The sequence below is a fragment of the Lathyrus oleraceus genome, chromosome 6, assembly GCF_024323335.1.
Source record: "Lathyrus oleraceus cultivar Zhongwan6 chromosome 6, CAAS_Psat_ZW6_1.0, whole genome shotgun sequence".
Lineage (NCBI taxonomy): Eukaryota > Viridiplantae > Streptophyta > Magnoliopsida > Fabales > Fabaceae > Lathyrus > Lathyrus oleraceus.
The window spans coordinates 62,623,206-62,643,230 of NC_066584.1; the positions used below are offsets into that span (position 1 = coordinate 62,623,206).

At 35.8% G+C, this 20,025-nt stretch overlaps 1 pseudogene; it reads left to right on the plus strand.

Annotated features, from left to right (window-relative positions):
• The first annotated feature begins 959 nt into the window (after positions 1 to 959).
• On the plus strand, positions 960 to 1,900 carry LOC127094033 (uncharacterized; annotated as a pseudogene).
• Positions 1,901 to 20,025: the final 18,125 nt, after the last annotated feature.

The window sequence follows — 20,025 nt, forward strand, 5'->3', positions numbered from 1 at the left end:
TTCAGTCAAATCTGATAAGTCTGAGCCTTTTAATCGGTCACCTTTTTATTTCAAAACATGATCAAAACCTGTATGTTTCCAAGAAGTTTATTTTGCGCCGGTCATTTTAGTGCATTCATTTTAATTTTTTGGGAACTGTTGTGCCTAAATTTTATTCATTTTGAGTCCTGTTATTTTTTATTCTTTTGTCAAAAAATCAAAAAAATTAAATAGGTATAATCCTGCTCTCATTTTAATTTTATCATGTTTATATGAAAAAATGTGAAATTTATTTAATTTAATTGATTTAAATTGATTAAAGCTTCTATAAGGGATATTCTAGGCATTTTTAATTTGGTTAACAATGTTGTGTTTCTTTGGTCCAATCGTAACCTTTAATTCAAGTTAATCAGTGATCCCAATTGGAAAACACATGGATCCCTATCCTCAATTATCCTTCTCAACCAATGACCCTTTGACACATCACCAAAAACAAAAGCTAAAGAAACACACATGATAGAATACACTAATCTCTCGCCTCTCTCAACGTCTCTCTTAACCCAACTGTCACCCTCTCTCTTCTCTCTGACTTCTCTGAAAAGATAAAACAAAAAATCTTTTCTTCTTCCTTCACTCCCTCACGAAACCCTCACTCTCTCAAACGCCACCTACCACACCCATATCTCACTGCCAGATCCCTCACCTTCTCCCTAACCACAAACGACGCTCACCCTTCACACCGCTTAACCTACCCGCCTCCTTCGTCATCCACCACAACGAAACCAACCGTCGCGCCTTCAACCCTCCGTCCACCATACTCACACCACCAAAAACCTCACAACCGTTCCTCTCCTTTCACCAAAATCACCGTTAAACACCTCCGTCTCCAACCTCCGCTTCACTGTTCATCATATCGCATCCGCCACGGAACCTCACAATTTCCGTAATCACCAAATCACCATTCCGTTCATCACCTCAACATGATTTCAGATCTCTACCGCCGTTTCTCCATCAAAATCCAATCACCACCAGACCTCGTTTTTCCTTCCGAACCCCAATTCAACAGCCACAAGCGTTCTCGCTCGGATCCGAGTTCCGATTTGGATTTAGATTCTGCCGATGTTGAAAAGAGAGAGAAAGTTAGGGTTAGAGCTGAAGATCCTCCCGCGGACGAGGATTGGCTTCGGTACTCTCCTCCTCCTTCTCCAGTTAGAGCTGAAGAAGTGATATTCTCCAAGGAAAAGACGTTGTCGCGATTTGCATCGGAGATTGATGGTGAAGTTATGCCGGTGACTGCACCTAATGGAGACAGGGTTTATACTAAGCTAGATAGGTACTATGGTGAAGATCGAACTACGAAGCTGAATAGCGGAGATTTTTCTTCTGATCTTGCTTTAGAACCGATCAGTGTTCTGTTTGAAAGGCTGGAGGAAGAGACTTTTGCTAAGACCTTGGAAGTTAGTTCTGAAAGTCAACGTGTTGTAGATGTTCCTGAAACACTAACGCTCCATGAAAAAACTTTGGGTAGATAGATATGCTCCAAAATCATTCACTGATCTTCTTAGTGACGAACAGATAAATCGCGAGACAGGTACTATTATGGTTAAAACAATGGGATTCTACTGTGTTTGGATCTGAAATTCGAAGTACATCAGAGGATGTTTTGTCTGCTTTGAAACGGCATTCTTCTATTTCCCATAGTCAGAAGCCTCTGGGTTCAGGTTTTCCAAGGACAGAGGGAGGATACGATAGATCGATTTTGGAAGGTTGTTGCTGAAATGAGAAGTGCTGGATTTGAGATGGAAGTGGAGACTTTTGTTAAGGTTTTGGGACGGTTTTGTAAGAGGAGAATGATTAAGGATGTTGTTGAGCTTTATGAGTTTGCTTTAGCTGGTGCTAACAAGCCTACGCCGACGTGCTTTACCTTTCTATTGATAAAAGTTGTTTCTTCTAAGGAGTTGGATATGGATTTGTTTTCAAGGGTTTTGAAGGTTTCTTCTAAGCTGATTATTCAAAATCGAAATCTAGATTTGTTTGATACGTTTACACAGTTTGATGAATCAAATCTTTTTTTTAATTTCTAAAAATCAACCTTTTAAACCATTCCAAATTCAATTTAATTTTTTTTTAGGATATTTGATTCATATGATTAATTACTAATTGCCAAGGTTAGTGATTAAGGTCATTATTTCACTTTGATTTCAAATCAAATTCCAACTTTCCACAACTTCAAAGTCCATTTCAAAATAAATTTTAAATAATTTCCAAACCCGATTAAATCATTCTCGGTGCGATTCAAGTACTTTCCCAATCAAACATAACTTACAAAAATCTTTTCTTAAACAAACTCGAAAGAAAAGGACTGTTGGAACCTAGCATTCCAGTGTAACCCTTGAACAATTGAGTCCAAAAGCACATGTCTTGTTCTTATTGGATTTTCATTTTCCATTAAACCATTTCAATTTCGACTTCAAATGATTTTTGTAACTAAGTCAAACTGTCTTAAATCATTTATGTGAATCCATCCTTGATCACATATTGAGAAATATTTTCTTAAATCAAATGCAATATTAAAACTGTTTTTTTCTAACAACTACTGAAAAAGAGGACCATTGGAATCTAGCATTCCAGTGGGAACCCTCGAATGGGTTCCGAGCCATGCGTTTTGGGTTAACCATTCATTTTTTTCTTTCGTACCTAAAACAATTTAATTAACTTGGACAAAATAAGAGTCGTTGGGATCAAGCATTCTGGTATAACTCTTTGAGCAATTAATTCTTATCAAGCGTTTGTTGCCATCAAATAATTTTCTTAAATAATTCGAATGAAAAAGGACCATTGGAATATAGCACTCCGGTGGAACCCTGAATTTTTGATCTTGGGGATTATGCCTCATTCTTATAAATATTCGTCTTCTAAACTCAAAAAATACTTGATTCCTACCTTAACACTTTTTCAATAAAGATGGAAAAGGAACATGGTGTATACCGTGCACTCCTGAGATTAAGATTCAAGGTGGATGCCTTGCCTATCTTAGCTCCCGCCATCGTCTAAAATTGTCAATGCGGTTTCTTCAAACCCCTTTCTCAATCAAATTCAAAACACTTAATTCTTATTAAACATTTTTTCAAATAAAGATGGAAATGGACCATGGTGTATACCGTGCACTCCTGAGACTAGGATTCGAGATGGATATCTCGCTCATCCAAGTTCTCGCCATCACTCAAAAATACATCCAACCAATCAAACTCTTTTTCGCCGTTGTGCGACTAATCAAAAACCTTTTTCATAAACGAAAGACATATTGTCTTAAGGCGATGCAAAACAATGTTTCGGCCACGATTGTTGAGTCGAGATAAGTGATATTTTTCTGAATGTTGATTTGTAAATCCATTCGATGTGTGGTATACGTATGCTCCTCATCTGTTTTTGGTAAAACAATGTTTTCGTCGATTAATACAATATAGCTTTTGTAACACCCCGATTAAAATAAGAGAATTATTTAATTGAGTTAATAGTATTTTATTAATTTAATTAAATAAAGTTGAATTATTGGATTATTATTATTATTATTATTATTATAGTTATTATTTATTTTAATAATAATTAAATAAATAATATAATTGGAATATGAAGAGTGGAAGGGTAAAAGTGGAATTGGGTAAAAGAGGCCAAAGGAGATAACTGAAGGTTTTCATTTTCACGTATTTTGCCTCAGAGTCAGAAAAGGGAGAAGCGCTGAAGAGAAAGAGAAGGAAGAGGAAAAGACCAAAGATTGCTCAGAGCTTCCTTCAATCCAAAGAGGTAAGGGGTCTGAACCTTATTAAGCGATAATATGCGAGCAATTACATGATATAGGATTGGGTTGTTGATAAATTTGGGGAATTTAGGGAGATTGGGAAAGTTGTGGGTTTTGAGAGAAATTGTCCGATCTGTGAGTATGGTGGCGTTATATACATTGTAATCGAAGTATGTTGTGTATGTATGATTGTAAATGTTGATATTGGGTTGTAGGCTTAGAAGCCGCGCGTCCACTGTTTCTGCGCTTAAAATCTTGTTTATGCACATAACAGCCAAATGACGTTCGCCATTATGCCTTTGGCGCTCGCCATTTGGGCCTTTTTTCAGAATAAGAGCGTTTAACGCTAATGGCGTTCACCATTAGCCTAACGACGTTCGCCATATCAGTTTGACAGACAGTTTTCAGAATAAGAGCGTTTAACGCTAATGGCGTTCACCATTAGCCTAACGGCGTTCGCCATATCAGTTTGACAGACAGTTTTCAGAATAAGAGCGTTTAACGCTAATGGCGTTCACCATTAGCCTAACGGCGTTCGCCATATCAGTTTGACAGACAGTTTTCAGAATAAGAGCGTTTAACGCTAATGGCGTTCACCATTAGCCTAACGGCGTTCGCCATATCAGTTTGACAGACAGTTTTCAGAATAAGAGCGTTTAACGCTAATGGCGTTCACCATTAGCCTAACGGCGTTCGCCATATCAGTTTGACAGACAGTTTTCAGAATAAGAGCGTTTAACGCTAATGGCGTTCACCATTAGCCTAACGGCGTTCGCCATATCAGTTTGACAGACAGTTTTTCCAGAATAGGAGCGTTTAACGCTAATGGCGTTCACCATTAGCCTAACGGCGTTCGCCATATCAGTTGACGGACAGCTTTCGCGTTTTAAACTCCCAGATGTGATATCGTTGTAATGTTGTTGTTGTTTTGTTGAGTTGTATGTCATGCTATTAATGATGATGATAACATGACTATATGATGTTGTTGTTGCTATGTTGATTATGATGCATGTTTGATGTGCATGCATTCATGAAAGGCCGATGCCTAGTGATGAACGGACTGAGTTCCAATGATGTTGTTGACTCCGGGCTTGTTGAGAGGCTTGGTTCCTTATGGGGAACTCGGATTCTATGGTGGTGAATCTGGGAGTAGTGATCCTGTAGTGGTCACAAAATGGGTATACCGAGTCGTGTTGAGTCATGCATGGGTGTGTGCATTGCAATTGATGTGTTGTTTTGTTGATATTCATGAGTTTGTGGATTATAATGATGATTGTGATGATCCGTGTTGACATATGTGCAAATTATTCATATTATATTCTGTCGTTATATTATTGTTTAATAATGTAATTCTCACCCCTTCTGCATGTGTTTATGTTCATCTATGATGAGCAATGTGCAGATAATGAGGAGTAGCTTTTGTTGAGGTGAAGAATAAGTGTAGAGTTATTCTACAGAGTCGAGTCAATGCTCTGGTCATGTGACACCGGGGTTATGGGATTCAATAGAGATTATATTATTATTTAAGTTGTGTATGAAGACTAAATTATTGATATGTTTTGTTGAAACATTTTTATAAATCGTTAATTGTGTTGTTGTCCGCTGCGAAGTTTTATTAAAATAAATGAAATATTTTTATGTTGTAAAGTGATGAGTGTTAAGTTGAATGAAATGTAAACTCTTCTACATGTTGTACTCTGATAAATTCTTTAAATATGTCGTTTGGGTAGAAGGGTGTTACATTAGTGGTATCAGAGCATAGTCAGTCCAGTCGAGTCATAATGTTGAATTGCTTGCTATTGTTGACACGGGTGCTACTCATTCGTTTATTTCGTATGAGTGTGCGACCAGGATTGGTGTGATTATGTCGTCCCTAGGCGGAAGTATGGTGATAGATACTCCTGCTAATGGTTCTGTGAAGACTTCTGTTGTTTGTCGAGGTTGTCATCTGACGATCTTCGAGAGAGAGTTCGTGGTTGATTTGGTGTGCTTACCCTTGCACCAAATTGATATTATTCTGGGAATGAATTGGCTAGGATTCTATGGCGTGTTCATCGACTGCTATAGGAAGACGGTGCGGTTCTCTGAAGTTGGTGAGAATGATGAGGCAAGATTTCTATCTGCTAGGCAGATAGGGGATTTTGTGAAAGATGAAGCTCAGGTATTCGCTTTATTTGCGTCTCTACAAGCGGATAAGAAAGTAGTGAGTGTAGATTTGCCTGTTGTCTGTGAATTTCAGGATGTGTTTCCGGAGGATGTAAGTGATTTACCTCCAGAACGTGAAGTCGAATTTGCCATTGACTTAGTACCAGGTACGAGTCCAGTGTCGATGTCTCCTTATAGAATGTCGGCAACTGAATTAGTTGAACTGAAGAAGCAACTTGAAGAATTGCTTGAGAAGAAGTTTGTGCGTCCAAGTGTTTCTCCTTGGGGTGCACCAGTATTGTTAGTGAAGAAGAAAGAAGGTACGATGAGGTTGTGTGTCGATTATCGGCAGTTGAATAAGGTGACTATCAAGAATCGGTATCCATTGCCGAGGATTGATGATTTGATGGACCAGTTGGTTGGAGCTCATGTTTTCAGTAAGATTGATTTGCGATCGGGTTATCATCAGATCCGAGTGAAGTCAGATGATATTGCGAAGACTGCTTTCCGTACGAGGTATGGTCATTATGAATACACTGTGATGCCGTTCGGTGTATCTAATGCTCCAGGTGTGTTTATGGAATATATGAATCGTATATTCCATCCGTACCTTGATGATTTTGTTGTGGTGTTCATAGATGATATATTGATATATTCTAAGACGGAAGAAGAACATGCAGGACATCTGAGAATTGTTTTGCAGGTGTTAAGAGAAAAGAAATTATATGCAAAGTTATCTAAATGTGAGTTCTGGTTGAAGGAAGTGAGTTTCCTTGGCCATGTGATTTCGAGTGGTGGGATCTCTGTTGATCCTGCTAAAGTTGATGCTGTGTTACAGTGGGAGACTCCGAAGTCTGCTACTGAGATACGCAGTTTTCTGGGGTTAGCTGGTTATTATCGCAGATTTATTGAAGGCTTCTCTAAGTTGGCATTGCCGTTGACGCAGTTGACTAAGAAGGGTCAAGTGTATGTGTGGGATGCAGCTTGTGAAGCGAGTTTTGTTGAGTTGAAGAGGCGGTTGACCAGTGCTCCAGTGTTGATCTTGCCTAATCCTGGTGAGTCCTTCGTTGTTTATTGTGATGCTTCTTTGATGGGTCTTGGTGGTGTTTTGATGCAGAATGGTAAAGTTGTAGCTTATGCTTCTAGACAGTTGAAAGTTCATGAGAGGAATTATCCTACGCATGATCTAGAACTTGCAGCTGTTGTATTTGTGTTGAAAATGTGGAGGCATTATCTGTATGGTTCCAGATTCGAAGTGTTCAGTGATCACAAGAGTCTGAAGTATCTGTTTGATCAGAAAGAGTTAAATATGAGGCAGAGAAGGTGGTTAGAATTACTGAAGGATTTTGACTTTGAATTGAGTTATCATCCCGGTAAGGCTAATATAGTTACAGATGCGCTGAGTAGAAAGTCTCTACATATATCTATGATGATGGTTCGGGAGCTTGAGTTAATTGAACAGTTCCGTGATATGAGTTTGGGTTGTGAAGTTTCCGCTGATAGTGTAAGGTTGGGTATGCTGAAGTTGACTAGTGAAATTCTGGAAGATATTCGGAATGGTCAGCAAGTTGATGTCGCTCTAGTTGATCATATTACTATGGTTAACCAGGGTAATGGTGGTAATTTTGAGATTGATGAGAATGGCATCCTGCGATTTAAAGGTAGAGTTTGTGTTCCTGAGGTGTCTGAATTGAAAAAGAGTATTCTTGAAGAGGGCCATAGGAGTGGATTGAGTATCCATCCAGGTGCAACTAAAATGTATCAAGATTTGAAGAAATTGTTTTGGTGGGCGGGTATGAAAAGAGATGTTGCTAAGTTTGTGTATGCCTGTTTGACTTGTCAGAAGTCAAAGATTGAACATCAGAAACCGGCAGGTATGATGCAACCTTTGAAGATTCCTGAATGGAAGTGGGATAGCATTTCCATGGATTTTGTGACGGGACTGCCGAGGACGGTGAAAGGTAATGATTCTATTTGGGTGATTGTGGATCGATTGACTAAGTCGGCGCATTTCTTGCCGATGAAGATTAATCACTCTTTAGAGAAGTTGGCAGAGTTGTATATTGAGGAGATAGTGAGGCTGCATGGTATTCCATCCAGTATTGTGTCTGATAGAGATCCCAGATTTACTTCTAGATTTTGGGAAAGTTTGCAGAAAGCGTTGGGGACTAAGTTGAGGTTGAGTTCAGCTTATCATCCTCAGACTGACGGTCAGACTGAAAGAACTATCCAATCCTTGGAGGATTTGTTGAGAGCTTGTGTGTTGGAGCAAAGTGGTTCTTGGGATAGTTATTTGCCGTTGGTGGAGTTTACTTATAATAATAGTTTTCATGCTAGTATCGGTATGGCTCCATATGAAGCATTGTATGGTAGGAGGTGTAGAACTCCATTGTGTTGGTATGAACCAGGTGAGAGTGTTGTACTCGGACCTGAGATTGTGCAGCAGACGACTGAAAGGGTTAAGATGATTCAGGAGAGGATGAAGATTTCTCAGAGTCGTCAGAAGAGTTATCATGATAAGAGGAGAAAAGCACTTGAGTTCCAAGAGGGAGATCATGTGTTCTTGAGAGTTACTCCGACGACAGGTGTGGGTAGAGCTTTAAAGTCTAAAAAGCTTACTCCGAGGTTTGTGGGTCCGTATCAGATTTTGAAGAGGGTTGGGGAAGTGGCGTATCGGATAGCTTTACCGCCGTCGCTTTCTAATCTGCATGACGTGTTTCATGTATCTCAGTTAAGAAAGTATATTGCGGATCCGTCGCATGTTGTTCAGTTGGATGATATCCAGGTGAGGGATAATTTGACCGTTGAGGTGTTGCCAATTCGGATAGATGACCGAGAAGAGAAGACCCTGAGAGGTAAGAAAATTGCTCTAGTGAAAGTTGTTTGGGGAGGTCCAGCTGGTGAGAGCTTGACTTGGGAGCGTGAAGATCAGATGAAGGAGTCGTATCCGGCTCTATTTGCTTGAGGTATGTTTTCGAGGACGAAAACTTCTAAAGTGGGGGAGAGTTGTAACACCCCGATTAAAATAAGAGAATTATTTAATTGAGTTAATAGTATTTTATTAATTTAATTAAATAAAGTTGAATTATTGGATTATTATTATTATTATTATTATTATAGTTATTATTTATTTTAATAATAATTAAATAAATAATAATTGGAATATGAAGAGTGGAAGGGTAAAAGTGGAATTGGGTAAAAGAGGCCAAAGGAGATAACTGAAGGTTTTCATTTTCACGTATTTTGCCTCAGAGTCAGAAAAGGGAGAAGCGCTGAAGAGAAAGAGAAGGAAGAGGAAAAGACCAAAGATTGCTCAGAGCTTCCTTCAATCCAAAGAGGTAAGGGGTCTGAACCTTATTAAGCGATAATATGCGAGCAATTACATGATATAGGATTGGGTTGTTGATAAATTTGGGGAATTTAGGGAGATTGGGAAAGTTGTGGGTTTTGAGAGAAATTGTCCGATCTGTGAGTATGGTGGCGTTATATACATTGTAATCGAAGTATGTTGTGTATGTATGATTGTAAATGTTGATATTGGGTTGTAGGCTTAGAAGCCGCGCGTCCACTGTTTCTGCGCTTAAAATCTTGTTTATGCACATAACAGCCAAATGACGTTCGCCATTATGCCTTTGGCGCTCGCCATTTGGGCCTTTTTTCAGAATAAGAGCGTTTAACGCTAATGGCGTTCACCATTAGCCTAACGGCGTTCGCCATATCAGTTTGACAGACAGTTTTCAGAATAAGAGCGTTTAACGCTAATGGCGTTCACCATTAGCCTAACGGCGTTCGCCATATCAGTTTGACAGACAGTTTTCAGAATAAGAGCGTTTAACGCTAATGGCGTTCACCATTAGCCTAACGGCGTTCGCCATATCAGTTTGACAGACAGTTTTCAGAATAAGAGCGTTTAACGCTAATGGCGTTCACCATTAGCCTAACGGCGTTCGCCATATCAGTTTGACAGACAGTTTTCAGAATAAGAGCGTTTAACGCTAATGGCGTTCACCATTAGCCTAACGGCGTTCGCCATATCAGTTTGACAGACAGTTTTCAGAATAAGAGCGTTTAACGCTAATGGCGTTCACCATTAGCCTAACGGCGTTCGCCATATCAGTTTGACAGACAGTTTTTCCAGAATAGGAGCGTTTAACGCTAATGGCGTTCACCATTAGCCTAACGGCGTTCGCCATATCAGTTGACGGACAGCTTTCGCGTTTTAAACTCCCAGATGTGATATCGTTGTAATGTTGTTGTTGTTTTGTTGAGTTGTATGTCATGCTATTAATGATGATGATAACATGACTATATGATGTTGTTGTTGCTATGTTGATTATGATGCATGTTTGATGTGCATGCATTCATGAAAGGCCGATGCCTAGTGATGAACGGACTGAGTTCCAATGATGTTGTTGACTCCGGGCTTGTTGAGAGGCTTGGTTCCTTATGGGGAACTCGGATTCTATGGTGGTGAATCTGGGAGTAGTGATCCTGTAGTGGTCACAAAATGGGTATACCGAGTCGTGTTGAGTCATGCATGGGTGTGTGCATTGCAATTGATGTGTTGTTTTGTTGATATTCATGAGTTTGTGGATTATAATGATGATTGTGATGATCCGTGTTGACATATGTGCAAATTATTCATATTATATTCTGTCGTTATATTATTGTTTAATAATGTAATTCTCACCCCTTCTGCATGTGTTTATGTTCATCTATGATGAGCAATGTGCAGATAATGAGGAGTAGCTTTTGTTGAGGTGAAGAATAAGTGTAGAGTTATTCTACAGAGTCGAGTCAATGCTCTGGTCATGTGACACCGGGGTTATGGGATTCAATAGAGATTATATTATTATTTAAGTTGTGTATGAAGACTAAATTATTGATATGTTTTGTTGAAACATTTTTATAAATCGTTAATTGTGTTGTTGTCCGCTGCGAAGTTTTATTAAAATAAATGAAATATTTTTATGTTGTAAAGTGATGAGTGTTAAGTTGAATGAAATGTAAACTCTTCTACATGTTGTACTCTGATAAATTCTTTAAATATGTCGTTTGGGTAGAAGGGTGTTACAGCTTTCGCTAAAATCGACCAACAAACAAACATTTTTCTACCCAGAACTACGTAAGCCTTGATTTCTCTTTTGAGATACGTAGGAGCAGGATTTGTAAATCTTGTCAGGCCCACTAATAAAAAACTTAGGTTTAGTCCTTCGTCAAAAATCCAAAAACATTTCTTCTCTCTTCTATTCTTTCTCTCCCTCATTATAACTTGAGAAGACTAACATAAGCTAACATTCAAAACGAAACTAACAAAACGGTTCCCGTTGAATACAACGGACGTGAGGAGTGCTAATACCTTCCCCTTGCGTAACCGACTCCCGAACCCTGATTTGGTTGCGACGACCAATAATCATTGTCGTTTTGTCTTGGGTTTTATCGATATTTCCCCTTTCCTTTTTAGGGATAAATAAAGTTTGGTGGCGACTCTGTTCAGTCCATCAATGCGAGCGTGCGATCGCGCTTCGCTTAAAGTCGTATCCCCATTTTTCGAGGTGCGACAGATGGCGACTCTGCTGGGGAAAACAATATCCCTAAGTGAGTCAACCCTAGTTTGGTTAGGTTTTTGTATGTGTGTTAGCTTTGCTTGTTTATTTTTCTTCCTTTGTTATATGCTTTCTTTATCTATGTGTCTATGGGCCCAATATTGAACTGAACAAGGATGACATGGTCTATGCCTTATGTTCAATATAGACATAAGGGCAAAAGGATAATTATACACATAAATATTATTACATAAGGATTTGTCAAATCACATGACATTTTCGTGTCTCAGGTAGTAGTGATGTGTTGCTAGATACCGCTCACTGTTTATTATGTTAAATACGTGATTTAATATAATTGCTAATGCCGCGAAAACCTACAGGGTCACACACAAAGGACGGATTGATGAGAGATAAAGTAACTAAGGAACACCGTAAGGTACGGTGCATTTAAGTGAATTGTAGAACATCGTAAGGTACGGTGTACTTAAGTAGAATACGAAATATGGTAAGGTACCACGCGCTTAAGTGATTTTGGCATATTATAAGATATGGGTCACATACACTTAAGTGGGTTTTTTAGCTTGTAGCCCACACAAGTGGTTCTATAAATAGAACCCTTGTGTAGAAGCATTGATTGCGGTTGCATTTTCGTTTTCTCTCTCTCTCTCTCTCTCTCTCTCTCTCTCTCTCTCTCTCAAAACCTTCATTCATAGCAGCTAGCACTGAGATTGAAGGAATCCGTTCGTGTGGACTAAGTAGAGGCCTCGTGATCGCTCTGTAGATTTGCATCAAAGGTTTCAATCGTCACAAGAGGTAACTATTCTATCACTGATCATGCCCATTCGTAAGGATCACTAAAGGAGAAATTTTAAATTCCGCTATGTTTTGGATCGCCATTCTCCTTCAACACCTTGGGTGAATCATCAACGTGGGTTAGGGTCACGCGTTCAGGTAGCTAGGGGTTGTGGTACCGGAGGTCGGTTAGGTCATTCCGATTAATGACATTAGTCTTTATTGTATTTTTATGTAAATGCATATTAGTATTAATATCAATTTGTCAGATTTCGACTTTTAGAAAAAACGTACATTGTTTTTAAAAAAAATGCAAAGAGGCGTCAGACCAATTGACGTCTCCTCTCCTTTTTTACACATGTGCGCCAATGGATTGGCAACACCATGTGCATAAGTCAATCTAATTGACACCACCTCTTTAACTTAAAGAGCAGACGTCAACTCATCCGGCGCCACCTCTTCAAAATGGGGTAGTTTGGAAATTAATCTGAAAAGTGGATTATTTTGAGATTTTTTTTGAAAAAATGGGTTAGTTGAGTAAAAATTTATCTTTATGTTTCATGTGTATTTGTTTATTTTTGTATGATATGTTCTAAATAAATACTATTTAGTATGATGATTAAAGAAGGGTTCAAAACCTATCAGCGAAAACGGTATGTTACGGAAAAATGACCATGACAAAATAATAATGGTAGGGTTGATATTGCTACTTATTTACCGTTTTTATAATAATTAATAAATTATGATTAATTTATATAATGACTACCGTAATAAATATCACAACACCCGTATCCATCAAAAACAAAAAACTGTATGCGTATAGTTTATATAATACAACTGAAAAATGTCACTAATAAGTGATGTGATAAGTGTATTTATTTTGTCTCCAAAAGAAGAAGAAGAACTGAAAAATAGTCATGTTACCTCTCAAACTTATAGTTGTCTGACACTATATTGCACCACCTAGAGTAATCTAACCTTTGAAATTTGAAAACACTAAATAATTGCTACTATTAATTTCATAATGAAGATATAAAAATACTTTTGTATGCTTGATTTTAGGCTTGATTTACACGAACCAGAGGGACCATGAGGTTGACTTTGGATTTACAAGAGACAAGCATACTTTGAATTGTAGTGACTTGCGGACGACAGCGGTAGGATGTAGAAGATAAAAGTTGTTTCAGCGCTAGGGTTTAGAGGAGAAAGGTTGTTTCATTTTGAGAAAGGCAATGGTGGATCCTATGTTTTTATTAAGTATGTTTATTTGTCAAATCGGAATCCAAATCAAATTATGGTGTTTGGGTTGGAGATTCTTTTAGTTCAGACAAAAACTGAATCAAATTAATGAAATTCAATGTTAATTGATCCAGACAACCAATTTTCAAAATTTTATTCGTGAGTGCATTTACTCGAACCAACCATAATTAATTTGTATAATTTATATCATCATTATCATATGAGCTAGTATAATGTTTTCAACTCTCCAACTTCATTAATATATATTTATTATTTATTTATTTATTGTTATCAACCAACATCGTTCTATAAAAGAATTAGATAAAAATAGTATGTTTACGCTACTTAAAAAAACACATTTAACTTCGGACGTGAAATGTATTTAATATCTGCTACAAAAGCGAGGTAACAAAGAGCGTCATGAAAAACTGTCATTTTACCCCTTGGTTTTAAATAACCGAGGGGTAAAGTTATCTGCGCATGGGTTCAAATTCCATCATCTATATTTTTATCATCTTCAAAACTAGATGGTGCGCTCAATACTAAATCTCGATTTTGTGTAAAATCGAGGTAATAGTGCAACATTTTTACCTCGGTTATAAGTAAAAACTGAGAGATATTTTTTTTATACTTTCGTTTGTACCTATATTGTAGAACCATATTATAGAATATAGAATCATATTTTACAGATTTCTGAAACAAAAATATTATACATTTTATCAACTTCTCAAACAGAAATATTGTACCACAAATATTCATCGTTTACACCAAATGCAAAGCCAAAATGACACACACCTTATAATTTTACAACAAAACTAAAACAAATGATTAACCAACAAAAGCAAAACCCAAAATTGAAAGTCTTCTAGGTTGTTCAAAAGTTCTATGCTAAGATTTATCACTGGTGATTAAACACATATAGTTTGAACAATATTTGAAACCAATTAGGATAATCAACAAGATCATTAAATCTTTAGTAAAAAGAATAAAAATGAGTAGAATTACTAAGTTATATAAAATATTTACTTACTAGTTTTCTCGTATCCTCTCTTTATGATCACGACGAATAACATGCACATCATCGGAATCATTTTCTTCAGATGAATGACGTACATGTGTTGCGAAACAATGAGGCTCACAGTTAAAATCTTGATTTTCATCAGTACTTTTAGGAAGATATTTTTTGTTTAGAACAATTTGACATCTAGTGTTATAAGGATCAGTGACATAAAAAACTTGTTTTGTTTGGGTTGCTATGATGAATGGTTCGTTCTTATAAGTTACCTTTTGAAAATCAACTTGTGTAAATTCTAATTCATTGGTTTCTACATTAGTGTTACTTTCAATCCACTTGCACTTAAATAAAGGCACTTTAAAAACAACATAATCAATCTTCAAAATCTCCTTAATGACCCCAAAGTACGCTCTAGATGCTAGTACAAGATTGTTATGTTTGGAACTAAAGATGTACATAAATTCAGCTTCAACCACAACCCCACTATTTTGCATGGTACTACGATCATCATTTGATTTTGTATAAAATGCAAATTTAGTAATATTGTATGTACTCCAAGTAATTACATTAAACTTAGGCATACATGACAACCATTTAATTAGCTTTGATGCACCACTCTCTTTAGAAACACTTTCATTAAACCAAATTATGAAAGTTTTTTTATGTTCTGTTAATAACCATCTTTCATTCATCCAGGGAAAATTTTCTTTATAAGACTTTTGTGATTGAACTTCATCCATGTTATTCAATATATACAAATGTGCTTAAAGAACGACATATTGGTCAAAAGTATTAACATTTAAACATTGAGTACCTCTACCATCATATCTTTCATCATGACGAGACTTAGGAACTCCTATAGAGTTCACTTCTGACAAATAGTTTGTACAAAATTCAATAGCTTCTTCTGTGATGTATCGTTCAACGATCGAAAGCTCTAGACAATGATGATTATGTGTATACCCTTTAAACATCTTTATGTATTATTATACCGGATGCATCCACCATAAACAAACTGGACCACAAATTCTAATCTCCCTTACTAGATGAACAACTAAGTGAACCATAATGTCAAAGAATGATGGAGGGAAAAACATCTCTAATTGACACAAGATAATTGCAGCCTCATGTTCCAACTCGTCTAAATTTCCAAGATCAATGACTTTAGTATACATAGCATTAAAGAATAACCACAATCTAGTTATATTTACCCTTACATTTTTTGGTAGAGTGCCACGGATAGCCACTAGTAGAAGTTGTTGCATCAAGACATGACAATCATGACATTTTAAGCTAACTAATTTGAGATCATTCATTAATACAAGTTTTGTCACATTTTATTATTACCCTTGGGGTACTTTGACACCCTACAAACACTTGCAAAAACTTTGTTTTTCTTTTATAAACAAAGTATGATAAGTAGGGGGAAATATGTTATATTTCCTATTTCTTTTGGGGCTAAGTCTTGTCGTATACCCATCACCATCATATTTTCACGAGATTTCTTAGTATCTTTTGTCTTGCCTTTGATGTTGATAATCGTTCCAATCAAACTATCACATACATTTTTCTCTACATACATCACATCAAGACAATTTTTTACATCAATGCTATACCAAATTGAAAGATCAAAGAACACTGACCTCTTTTTCCAAATATTTTTCTCCATGAGCCCTTTTTGTTTTTTTCCAAAGACAACATTAATGTGTTGTTGTCTTTCATAAACTTCCTTCGCGGTTAAGGGATTTGGAGCGATATCAAACTCTTGCTCTCCAATAAAAGTCTTTTGTAATCTACGGTATGGATGATTAGGTCTTAACATTTTTTGATGCCCGAGATAAACAATATTTTTTCCATTTTGTAATTAGTGGTGGCATGTACCAAATTCACATATAGGACACGCTTTATGTCCCTTTACATTGTACCCTGAAAAATTACCGTATGCAGGAAAATCATTGATTGTGCAAAATAACATGACACACAACTTACAGTTATCACATGTATACACATCATCAACATCAACGCCTTCCTCCCATAAAAGTATTAAATCTTCAACTAATGGTATTAAATAAACATCTATGTAGTTCCCTGGTTGTCTTGGACCCAAAATCATCATTAATAACATCATATATTTTCACTTCATGCACAACCATGATGATAGGTTGTAAATTATGAGAAGAAAAGATCATGACATATGGTTAGTACTCAAATTACCAAAAGGATTCATTCCGTCAGTGGCAAGTCCAAGCCTAAGGTTCTTCGGTTCAAGGGCAAAATCTGAAAATAAGGAATCAATTTTTTCCATTGCTGTGAATTAACAACATGGTGAATTTTTCCATCACACACTCTTTCATCTGCATGTCATATAGTATTATTTACGCCATTTACATTAGCAAGAAATCTCTTGAACCTTTGAATTATCGTTATGTACCACATCACCTTAGAATGAACACTCTTTTTAGTTACACTGTCATCGTCTTCAACACTATTTTCCTTCTTCTTGTAGCGTGACTCCCCACATCTCGGGCATTCCTTCAATTTTTCATACTATTTCCTATATAATATGAAATCATTATGACATGCATGTATTTTGACATAGTCCAAACCCATTGAACACAATATCCTATTGGCGTCATAACTAAGGTTCAACAACGTGTTATCTTCTGAAAGTATTTCTTTCAACAATTCAAGCAATTCAGTGAAATTTCTATCTGTCCACCCACTTATTACCTTAAGATTAAATAGTCTTAATATAACTGACAGTTTTATAAAACATTTACATCACAGATACAATGACTCTTCCATGTCTCTTTGCTAACTATCTACCATATTAGCTTTCTTGAAAGCATATACTCCAATATGACGAATCATGTCTTCTAGAGTATCATTCATAAAATCATCATTATCTTCAACTGTATGTGACATAGGTTTTTTTGTCACTTCACCTTGCCATACACATTTTGTGTAATTTTGAATAATTCTATCACAATCTAAATGATTGAATATATCATTCCTTGAATGTTTTTTCATATTTCGGTAAGTTTTACAAGGACACCGTAAAATCCCCTTATCGTTAGAAAGGTTTTTTCCTGAGAATTATAGAAAGTGAATCACTTGATTCTTATACTCTTTACTTAATCTCTTGACTTTCATCCAACTGCGATTCATAATCACATACAACTTCTCAAAATAAAATAAAAATAATACACAACCAACAAAAATGAAGCATATAAGTCTCAGAAACTATAATAATAATAATAACAACAACATCAACGACAACCACACCACCACCACCACCAACAACGACGACAATAACAAAAACAACAACAATAACAACAACAACAATAATAACAAACAACAACAACGACAAAAACAATAACAACAACAACGACAACAATAATGAAGAATTTGTACTTACCAGAAATATGATGAGAGACTCAAAGAAAAATATTGGTTTGAGCTTCCTTCCTCCTTGGAGAATAATGGTGTTTCAGTTTCGTTTGCTGGAGAAGAATAAAGTTCCTTTCGTTCGCTAGCTAGGGTGCAAAAAGTGATATATCTCACACTATATCTAACCAATTTAAGTCCTTCCATAATATGCATAAAAATAGAATCCAAACCTGCAGATATCCACCCAAACCCGCCTTGAGTTTGACGGGGAAAACCTTTGACAGAGTTCAGGTTCGAGTTTGGATATTCCACCATTACAAGATATGTGGACGAGTCGGGTAATAAAGACATTAATGTCTACCTCAAACCCGCCTCATTCATATCACTATGTACTTTATTATTTAGTTTTGATAATTTAGAATATTTGTTGTATCGTCAATACTTTTGTATTTTGGTTTTTACTTTATTATTTGAAGTGTATATTATAAAAATTTTAGTATTGTTTTACCTTTTTATTTTTAATGTAATTTATTATATTTATTTTAAAAATTGATTACACTAGAGAGATGAGAGTGAGACGGGGATACCTGAACCCAATCCAAATCCGCTTGGGACAGGTTTAGGGTTCAATTTTTCATCCCCGACGGAGATAAGGGCGAGTAACGGGTTTTTAAGTAAGGATTCAAATTTGGGTTTGGGAAAGATAATAATCGTTCGTGGCCCATCCTATTGCTATGCCCATTCCATAGTCTAACTTATGACAAATTATATCTACTTTATAATGGTCAAGTGTCACTCATAAATGACTTTTGTACCTTAGATATGAAAAAAAAAAGTGACAGAGTATCCAATTTATGAGTTGCAAAATTATATTCTCTTATCTAATCTCATTCACTTATTTACTTGACTATACTTGACTATACTCTTACATTTCTCAACCCTAAACACAATTAACACATTTTACAGTAGAAATTTATTAGTCATATATCATTACAATCCTAAATCACTAAATAATAAAATGCAAGTATAAATATAGGATACAACAATATAGATTTTTAAGAATAATATGCATGCATCGTGTTCTAACCTACTTAAAGTAAAATTTCTAAATCCTAATATCATAAAACTTACCATAATGCATGAGGAATGAGGGAAGAGAAACTCACACTTATTTGAAGAATATTTTACCCATAAGAGAAGAAGGTGAAGATCTTGATGTCGAGGATAAGAATGATCATTATACTAGTCTTCTTTCTCTTTCATCTTCATAAACCCTTATCTTTTTTCAATCTCTTCGCTTCCTTGTTGATGACTTTGTGTTAAATCAAAGGATGAAAGGGGGAAACATAGAGTTAAGTCTTTAACTTAATGGTTTGAGGAGGAAGATGAGCGAGATTGATTGAGAAAAGAGGTGAACCTTTAACACACAATTCCTTCACTTGAAGAATGAAGTTGAGATTCCTCTAATAAGATGCAATGCTTTGAACTTAGTGATGAAACCATCCATTCCACTTTCCATTTCATATGACTTTTTGTACCATACAATAAAAATCTTATTTGTTTTCCACTCATATGTTTTCATATTGCCTTGCAGACCTAACTTTACTCTTAACTCTTAATCACTTCAATGATACTTAACTTTCTAAAATTATAGTTTATTAAAAATATAATTACCAATAAATGTTAATACTAAATAATAAATTTTTATTTTATAATAAGTCATATTTGAAATTATGATAAAATATCTATTTTACTATTATTCTTTTTTTTAAAGGTCTGAGATAAGACTTAACCATAGTCTCTTACATTAATATCCTTAAAAATATAATTATTAATAAGTATTAATACTAAATAATAAACTTTTATTTACAATAATTTATATTTGAAATAAACAAAATCCACCGTCCCAATATAAGAAGCATTTTTATGGTTTCATAAAGAAAATTGATAATATCATCAATCTATTTTTTGCTGGGACCGAAGGATTCGAACCTTCTTAATATTATATGATAAAATATCTATTTTATTAAGATTTAAGGATAGTCTTTTACATTAATATCTTTAATAAAGTCTAATAATCTCGATATATATATATATATATATATATATATATATATATA